Source organism: Mesoplodon bidens (assembly GCF_964165515.1).
Source record: "Mesoplodon bidens genome assembly, chromosome: 7".
In the NCBI taxonomy this organism is placed as follows: domain Eukaryota; kingdom Metazoa; phylum Chordata; class Mammalia; order Artiodactyla; family Ziphiidae; genus Mesoplodon; species Mesoplodon bidens.
The window spans coordinates 114,916,329-114,927,247 of record NC_138164.1 but is presented as its reverse complement, the minus strand read 5'-3'; positions in this window follow the sequence as shown (position 1 = coordinate 114,927,247).

Here is a 10,919-nt window from a genome sequence, read left to right as displayed (position 1 = left end):
TCTAGAGCTTGTGTGCCACAACTACTGAAGCCTGCATGCCTAAAGCCCGTGCTCCACAACAAGAGAAGCTACCGCAATGAGAAGCCCGCACACTGCAACAAAGAGTAGCCCCTGCTCGCCGCAACTAGAGAAAGCCCGCGTGCAGCAAAGAAAGACCCAATGCAGCAAGAAAGGAAGAAAGGAAGAAAGGAAGAAAGAAAGAAAAAGACTCCAGTGATCAAGACAGCACAGTATGGGTGAAAGAATAAACACATAAATCAACGGGACAGAATAACCAGACCAGAAAAAGACCAACGCATACGTAGTAACGGTTCTTTTCCAAAGGAACAAAGGCAACTCATGGAGAAAGAATAGTCATTTCAACAAACGGTGCTGGAATATTTGAATGTCCATATGCAAAAAAAAAAAAAAAAAAAGAACCTAAACACAGACTTTCTACCCTAAAAACATTAATTCCAAACAGATCATAGACCTAAATGTAAGATGCAAAACTATAAAATTTCTTGAAGAAAACATATGAAAGAATCTACATGACCTTGGGTTTGGTGCTGAGTTTTTAAACACAACATCAATAGCACAATCTATGAAACAAAAAATTGGTAAGTTGGACTTTATTAAAATTTAAAACTTGCTCTGTGAAAGACGCTGTCAAGAGAATGAAAAGTCAAGCCACAGATGGGGAGAAAATATTTTCAGAACACATATCTGATGAAAGACTTGTATCCAAAATTTACAAAGGAACTCTCAAGCATCAACAACAGTAAAACAAACAACCCAATTTAAAATATAAATACCACTTTTCATTCCTCATCAAAGTGAGAGAGATGGCAAATAAGTATATGAAAAGATAGCTAATATCCCTTGTTATTAAGGAATTAAAAACTAGAACAACAATGAGATGTCACTATGTACCTATTAGAATGGCTACCAAAAAAAACAAACAAATAAAACGGATAACACCAACACGAATGACAAGGTCGCAGAGCAACAGGAACTCTCAGTCACTGCTGGTGGGAATGCAAAAGGGCACAAGCACTTTGGAAGACAGCTTGGTGGTTTCTTATAAAGCTAAACATACTCTCACATATGATCCAGTAATCCTACTCCTATGTACCCACACGAATATTTATAGTAGCTTTATTCATAGTCACCAAAAAACTGGAAGCAACCAAGAAGTCCTTCACTAGGTGATGGATAAACAAACTGTGGTTCACCCATACCGTGGAATATTATTCAGTGATAAAAGGAAATGATCTATCAAGCCTCGAAGAGATATGCATATTGCTGAGGGAAAGAAGTCAATTTGAAACGGCTACAGACCATATGATTCCAATACTGTGACATCCTGGAGAAGGCAAAATTACTGAGACAGTGAAAAGGTCAGTGGTTGCCAGGGGTTAATGGGGAAGGAGGGGTGACTAGGCAGAGCACCAAGGGTGTTTAGGGCAGGGAAACGATCATTAATGATATTGCAATGGTGAATAGAAGACATTAAGCATTTATCAAAACTCCTAAGAGTTTACAACACAAAGAGTAAACCATACATATGCAAATTTAAATAATATTTTAGGTCAAGAGATCCCAGAACGGAATGTTGATTGTGACAAAATGATCTAAATGTATTACAAATGTAGGACACAACCTCACTGAAGGGTACTTCAGAATAAGGTGCCAACCTAAGTAATTTTGGGAATGAGTGGAATTTGTAAGAATAAAGGCATAGACACTGTACATGAACACTGCAGTCTAGTTGATAAAGTTGTTTTTCACAGGGTGATGGGTTACCCATTCTGATACCTCTACACATGTGCAGTGCAACTGAACGATTAAGTGAATGGATGGTGGATGGTGGGAGCCAGGTTTCTCACTGTTGGAGAAGAAACGGATAAGCAAGGAGAGGAGGCTAGCATAATTCACGTGGTCATAGAGTTGGATAAATCATCGTGAATTCATATTTACCTTAACATATGGATGGTTACATATAGACACATTTACAGATATGTATGGATGCGCCAGTTAGTCCACACACATATATCTCCTTGCTCTGTCTGCCGAAGGCCTAGAAGTAATGATGCTCTAACAGCAATAAGCACACCCAGCACCAGATCTTGGTTTCTAATATCGTTCTCCAATAAAAGGAATCTTAGAAAGATGGCTGATTCTTGAAATGAGCCAGGAAATATATAGGATGATCCTGGAGCATCTTGTAGTGCCAGAAAGTAAGAAAGTGCTCAAAAGAAGAAATCCAGCCTTGATGGGGATATGTCAAAGGGACACAGGAGCCAATTGAAAGAGCTCCCAATGGCCGAAGCTGGAATAATTTGAGCCAAAAAATTATGTAAAGTAATATTGGATTATAGCCCAAATGATAAAATAATTATCTATCGGGCTTCCCTGGTGGCGCAGTGGTTGAGAGTCCACCTGCCGATGCAGGGGACACAGGTTCGTGCCCCGGTCCAGGAAGATCCCACGTGCTGTGGAGCGGCCGGGCCCGTGAGGCCATGGCCGCTAAGCCTGCGCGTCCGGAGCCTGTGCTCCACAACGGGAGAGGCCACAACAGTGAGAGGCCTGCGTACCGCAAAAAAAAAAAAAAAAAATTATCTACCAGTCCAAACTGATACAAAAAGTGATTGAATAGGCAAAAAAATGGGGCTAATAGACAAAGTTTCTTGCAGAAGAATTTCACATAATTTATGTAGCTACTCCATCTCTAAGAAAGTGGGGCATAACCCCCCACTCCTTAGGGTGGGTTGCACACCACAGTGACTTCCTTCAAAGAGTATAATATTGAAAGGGAGAAAAAAATAGTAAATCTGACAAACACTATCCCAAGCCAGGTGATCAAGATTAATGTCAACTGTGATGTCATGTTGAGAGCATGTACCCTTGACAGGGTGTGATGGGAAGGACACCATACCTCTCTGGTCTTTCCCCTCAAAACGCATAACCCCAAATCTCATAACCATGAGAAAACCATCAAACAAAATCCAAATTGAGGAACATTCTAAAAAATACCTGACCAATACTCCTCAAAATTGTCAAGGTCATCAAATGAAAGCAAGGTCTGAGAAACTCACAACCAAAAGAATTCTGAGGAGACATCATGACTCCATGTGATATGGTGACCTGGAAAGGGTCCTGGAAGAGAAAAAGGACATTAGAGGAAAACTGAAAAAATCTGAGAAAAGTATAGACTTTAGTTAATAAAAATGTATCAAGATTGGTTCATTAATTATGACAAATGTACCATACCAAATGTAAGATGCTAATCATCAGGGAAACTGGATGTGGGATGTACCAGAACTCTCTGACCTCTGTCTGAACTCTCAGTTCACAATATCCTGTAAATCTAAACTGTTCTATAAGTTAAAAGTTTGTTAAAACAATAATAACAGCCCCACATTTCCAAATTTGAGGAGACACATAAACACAAAGATTCAAGAATCATTTTTTTTTCAGAAGCAAATAGGTTTATTCTGTATTCAAAAATCTTAATGAACCCCAGCACAAGAATGACTAAGAAAACTACACCAAAGCAGATCACAATCAAATTTCTCAAAATCATTGTTAAAGAAAAACCTTAAAATATGCCAGAGGGAAAAATGACACATTCTGTATAGAGGAAAGAAGATAAGAGCGACTGGGATTTTTTATCAGAAATAATGTAAGAGATAAGACAATGGAACAGGATTGAAAGAAAAAGACACTGTCCACCTAGAATTCCATATTCAATGAAAATATCTTTCCAAAATAAAAGTGAAATAAAGACATTTTCAGACATACCAAATTTATGAAAAATTAATTTTCAGCAGATTTTCACTACAAAAATGGTTTTTTTAAAAAATTGGAGTATAATTGTCTTACAATGTTTTGTTAGTTTCTGCTGTACAAGGAAGTGAGTCAGCTATATGTAAACATATATCCCCACCCTCTTGGACCTCCCTCCCACCCCCACCCCCATCCCACCCATCTAGGTTGTAACAGAGCACTGAGCTGAGCTTCTTGGGCTTTATAGCAGCAGTCCCCAAACTTTATGGCATGAGGGACCAGTTTCATGGAAGACAATTTTTCCACAGATGGCAGCACGGTGGGGGGGGGGATGGTTCAGGCGGTAATGTGAGCAATGGGGAGCAATGGGGAGCAGCAGATGAAGCTTTGCTCACTAGCCCACCACTCACCTCCTGCTGTGCAGCCCAGGGGTTGGGGGCCCCTGCTTTATAGCGTGTTCCCACTAGCTATCTATTTCATGCATTGTAGTGTATATATGTCATTCCTAATCTCCCAATTCGTCCCACCCTCTCCTTCCCCACCTGTGTCCACATGTCTGTTCTCTACATCTGCATCTCTATTCCTGCCCTGCAAATAGGTTCATCTGTACCATTTTTCTAGATTCCACATATATGCACTAATATAGGAAATTTGTTTTTCTCTTTCTGGCTTACTTCACTCTGTATGACAGACTCTAGGTCCATCCACAACTCTACAAATGACCCAATTTCGTTCCTTTTTATGGCTGAGTAATATTCCATTATATATATGTACCACATCTTCTTTATCCATTCATCTATCGTTTGACATTTAGGTTGTTTCCATGTCCTGGCTATTGTAAATAATGCTGCAATGAACATTGGGGTACATGTGTCCTTTTGAATTATGGTTTTCTCAGGATATATGCCCAGTAATGAGATTGCTGGGTCGTATGGTAGTTCTATTTTTAGTTTTTTAAGGATCCTCCATACTGTTTTCCACAGTGTCTGTATCAATTTACATTCCCACCAACAATGCAAGATGGTTCCCTTTTCTCCACACCCTCTCCAGCATTTATTGTTTGCAGATTTTTTGATGATGGCCATTCTGACTGGTGTGAGGTGATACCTCATTGTAGTTTTAATTTGCATTTCACTAATAATTAGTGATGTTGAGCATCCTTTCATGTGCCCCTGGGCCATCTGTATGTCTTCCTTGGAGAGATGTCTATTTACGTCTTCCACTCATTTTTTGATTGGGTTGTTTGTTTTTTTGATATTGAGCTCCATGAGCTGTTTGTATATTTTGGAGATTAATCATTTGTTGCTTCATTTGTAAATATCTTCTCCCATTCTGAGGGTTGTCTTTTCATCTGTTTATGATTTCCTTTGCTGTGCAAAAGCTTTTAAGTTGAATTTTGGCAAAAGCTTTTTCTGCATCTATTGAAAAGTGAAATAAAGACATTTTCAGGGACTTCCCTGGTGGTGCAGTGGTTAAGAATCCACCTGCCAATGCAGGGGCACAGGTTCAAGCCCTGGTCTGGGAAGATCCCACATGCCACAGAGCAACTAAGCCCGTGTGCCACAACTACTGAGCTCATGTGCCACAACTACTGAAGCCCATGTGCCTAGAGCCCATGTTCTGCAACAAGAGAAGCCACCACAATGAGAAGCCCATGCACCACAACAAAGAGTAGCCCTCACTCACCACAACTAGAAAAAGCCCATGCGTGGCAATGAAGGCCCAACACAGCCAAAAATATAAATAAATAAATAAATTTATTTAAAGAAAGACATTTTCAGACATTCAAAAGACATGAAAAATTAATTTCCAGCAGCCATTCACTATAAAAATGTTAAAGGAAATTCTTCAGACATAAGAAAAGTGATACCAAGTAAACGTATGGATCTACTCAAAGTAACAATGAGCACAGAAATGGTAACTACATCAGTAAAAACGTACATTTTTTTATTATTTAAATATCTTTAAAATACAGCTGTAGCTGTGATAGATGTACCATAATAATGCAAGATGTTAAGAATGGGGAAACTGAGTGTGGAATACATGGGAACTCTGTACTGACTCTGAAAATTTTCTGAAAATCTAAAACTACTCTAGAATAAAAATTTTATTTAAAATTTGACTAAAATAAAATTAATAACTGTATAGTGTGGGATTTATAGCATGTAAAAGTGAAATGTATGACAATGGTAGTGTAAAGGTGAGGAGGGGGGAAATGGAAATATACTATCGTAAGATTCTTATACTACACAGGATATGGTCTAATATCACTTGAAGACAGACTGTAATAACATTAATATGTATACAAGACATCCTGAAACAACCACGAAAATAGCAAAACAAATGACTATAGATAATAAACCAACAAAGAAAATAAATAATATCATGAAAAACAAAGATAAAACAAATAAAAAACAAATTGTAAGGGACTTCCCTGGTGGTCCAGTTGTTAAGAATCTGTGCTTCCACTGCAGGGGGCAAGTGTTCAATCTCTGGTCGGGGAACTAAGATCCCACATGCTGTGTGGTATGGCCAAAAAAAAAAAAAAAAAGAAAGAAAGAAAATTGTAAGATGATTAATTTAAATCCAAGCTTATCAACAATGACATTAAATATAAATGGTCTAAATACCCACATTAACAGGTAGTGATTGTTGGAATGAATAAAAAAGCAAGACCCAACTATATGCTGTCTACCCCCAAAATGCACTTTTTTACGCATAAAGACACAAATAGGTTGTAAGTTAAAAGTTAAAGGATGAAAAAGCACAAGCCAAGCTACCACTAATCAAAGAAAGCTGGGATGGCAATATTAAAGTTAGAGAAGTAATAAGAGTAAAGAATATTATCAGGGATAAAGAAGGTCATTTCATAACAATAAAAGGGTCAGTTCTTCAAGAGGATATAACAATCCTAAATGTTTATGCACCTAATAATAGAGTTTCAAACAAATGAAGCAAAACTGATCAAATTACAAGGAGAAATAGACAAATTCATGTTATGGTAGGAGATTCAATACCCCACTTTCAATAACAGAAATACACAGAAAACTGATAAGATATAAGGGATTTAAACAAAATATTTGACTGACTTAACTAATAGAACACTCCACCTGACAACAGCAGAATAAGCATTCTTTTTTTAAATATTTTTTATTAAAGTATAGTTGATTTACAGTGTTGTGTTACTTTCAGGTATACAGCAAAGTGATTCAGTGATATATAATATATTATATATATAATATATAATATATATAATATATATATGCTTTTTCAGCTTCTTTTACATTATATGTCATTACAAGATATTGACTCTAGCTCCCTGTGCTACACAGTCAGTCCTTGTTGGTTATCTGTTGTATGTATAGGAGTGTGTACCTGTTCATCCCAAACTCCTAATTCATCCCTCACGCGTTCTTTTCAAGTGTACAGAAAGCATTTACCAAGATAGACCACATTATGGCCATAAATCGAGTCTCAATGCATTCAAAAGGATTCAAGTCACACAAAGTATGTTTTCTGACCACAAAGAAAGTTAAATTGGAAATTAAATTAAATCCAAAGTAAGCAGAAAGAAGGAAATGATAAAAATCAGAGTAAAAAAATCAATAAAACCAAAAGCTGGTTGTTTGAGAAAAATGAAGAAAATTGATAAACTTATAACCATATTAATCAGAGGAAAAAAGAAGAGAACACAAAAACTGGCAATTTCAGGAAGGAAGAGACATTACAGATTCTATAGATATCCAAGGATAATAACAGACTATTATGAACAACTTCATGACAATAGATTTAACAGCTTAGAAGAAATAGACAAATTCCTTGAAATACATGAACTACCAAAGCTTGTACTAGAAAAAAGTAGATAACCTGAAAATATATCCCTATATATTTTTTAAATCCAATTTGTAGTAAATATTCTATTCTACAAGAAAACTCCAGGCATAGGCGGTTTCACTGGTGAATTCTACCAAACATTTAAAGAAGAAATGATACCAATTCCATACAAACTCTTCCCGAAAATTTAAGAGGAAGAAACATTTTCCAGCTCAGGCTATGAGACTAGCATTACCCTGGTATAATATATTAAAAGGTAATATGTCATGGTCAAACGAGGCTCAGGAATGCAAGGTTGAGTTAACATTTGGAAATCAATTAATGTCATTTTCCATATTAACACACTAAAAAGGAAAAATATATTATCATCTCTATATATGCTGAAAAAGTATTTAATGACATATTAATACAATATCCATTCCTGATAAAAACTCTCAGCTTCAACACCATCTCAACTACCACCCAGCAAGCTTTTGGTGGAAAATGATAAGCTGATTTTTTAATTCATATGGAAATTTAAAAGACCTATAATAGCCAAAACATCTTTGAAAAAGAACAACAAACTTGGAAGTCTAACACTGTCTGATTTCAAGACTGATTATAAAAGCTACAATAATCAACACAGGGTGGTATTGGCATAAGGATAGAGGAATAAAGCAATGGAACAGATCAGAGAATCAATAAACAGACCCACACATATGAGGACAACTATTTTTGACAAAGGTACAGAGGTGATTAAAAGGGAAAGCATAGTCTTTTCAACAAATGACACTGGGACAATTGGATATCCACGTGCAGAAATTTAAAAAAGAAAAAACTTTGACCCATACCTCACACCATCTACAAAAATTAACTCATAATGAATTAGAGACCTAACATAAAACCTAAAACTATGAAACATCTAGGAGAAAGTCTTTGTGACCTTGGGTTAGGCACCAAAAGAATATGTTTTGGTGTTGGTCCCCAAAAGCAACTTCATAAAAGAAAAAAAAATGGATAAATTGGATTTCATAAAAAATTTAAACTTCTGCTCTTTGAAAGGAGGTATTAAGAGAATTAAAATACAAACCACAGACTGACAGAAAAACTTGTAAATCATATTCTGACAAAAGACTTGTATTCAGAATATACAAAGAACTCTCAAAAATCAGTAATAAGAAAACAAAGAACCCTGTAAAACTGGACAAAGAATTGAAAAACAACACTTGACTAAAAAGATGGTAAGTAAGCCCAGGAAAACATGCTCAACATAATTAGTCATTAGAAAAACACAAATTAAAATTATTAGCTACAACCACACAGCTATTAGAATGGCTAAAATGTTTAAAAACTGATTATATCAAGTTTTCGTGAGAATATTAGAAACTAGATTCTCACACAGTACGTGTGGGAATGGAAAATGGTACAAACACTTTGGAAAACAGTTGGGCTGTTTCTTAAAAGATTAAACAGACACCTACCATATGACATGGGCATTCCACTCATAGGTATTTATTCAAGAGAAATGAAAGTATCCACACAAAGACTTGTACATGAATGTGAACATTTACAGCATTGTTTGTAGCCCAAACTGAAACAACCCAAATGATCTTTAACAAGCAAATGTCTAAACAAAATATCCATTCATATTAATCATCAGTAAAAATGCATGACCTACGGATACATGGAACAATACTGACGAATCTCAAAGTAAGTATGCAGAGTGAAAGAAGCCTGACAAAAGAATACACACTGCAGGATTCCATGGACATAAAACTCTAGAAAATGAAAACTTACCTACAGTGACAGAAAGCAGATCAGCGGTCATGAGGGTGTGGAGAAAAAGGAACCCTTGTACACAGTTGGTGTGAAAGTAAATTGGTGCAGCCACTATGGAGAACAGTATGGAGGATCCTCAGAAAACTAAAAATAGAACTACCATATGATCCTGCAATCCCACTCCTGGGCATATATCCAAAAAAAAAAAAAAAAAAAGAAAAGAAAACACAAATTCGAAAAGATACATGCACCCCAATGTTCATAGCAGCAGTATTTACAATAGCCAAGATATGGAAACAACCTAAGTGTCTCTCAACAGTTGAATGGCTAAAGAAGATGTGATATATATATCACATCTTCTTTAGCCATTCATCTGTTGATATATATATATACATACACAATAGAATACTACTCAGCCATCTAAAAAATGAAATTTTGCCATTTGCAGCAACATGGATGGACTTGGAGGGCATTATGCTAAGTGAAATAAGTCAGACAGAAAAAGACAAATACTGTATGACATCACTTATATGTGGAAGCTATAAAATACAGCAAACTAGTGAATATAACAAAAAAGAAGCAGACTCACAGATATACAGAACAAACTAGTGGTTACCAGTGGGGAGAGGGAAGTGGGGAGGGGAAATATAGGGGCAGGAGATTAAGAGGTACAAACTATTATATATAAAAGAAGCTACAAGGATATATTGTATAACACAGGGAATAAAGGTAATGTTTTATAACTACAAATGGAGTATAACCTTTAAAAATTGTGAATCAGTATATGGTACACCTGTAAGTTATATAATATTGTACATCAACTATACTTCAATTTTTAAAAATTAGAAAAAAAAAGAAAGCAGATCAGTATTATCTAAGGTCTGCAGAGAGGGGCAAGAGAAAAGGGATACAAAAGGCATAAAGAAACTTTAGGAGTGATGAATACAGGCACTCTTTTGATTGTGGAGATGGTTTCACTGTTATACACGTAGGTCAAGCCTTATCAGACTGCACTCTTTAACTATGTGCAGTCTATTATATTTCAATCATGTTGCAATAAAGCTATAAAAGGTATAATTTCCCAGGGGAAATGGCAGAGACTGATGACAGCTTCAAAGACTTAACACCAAGGTAGCGCTCCCCATCATATCTCTGCTCATATCACCACTCCGGCTTCTCCAGTGACTGGCTGAATTGTGATGGATGCCTGTGGACACCACAAACTTAACCAAGTAGGGAGCAGCTCCAAGCACAGATGCGGTGGGCCCTCACCAGATTAGATTAACAGAGCCTTGGGTGTGTGGCATGTAGGTGTTGTCCAATTCTTTTCAATTCCCATCAGGAGTCTCAGGAGGAGTTTGCATTCACATGGGATGGGCAACAGCATATATTCATGGTCTTACCCCAGGAATATGTTAAGTCCCCTGCTCTCTGTCACAGTATGGTCCAAAGGGAAAAGGACTTCTGTACATTCCATAGATAATCACTCTAGTTTTCTATATGGAGGACATTGTGTTAGTTGGATATGATGAGCAAGAAGGGGCAAGTACTCTGGATGC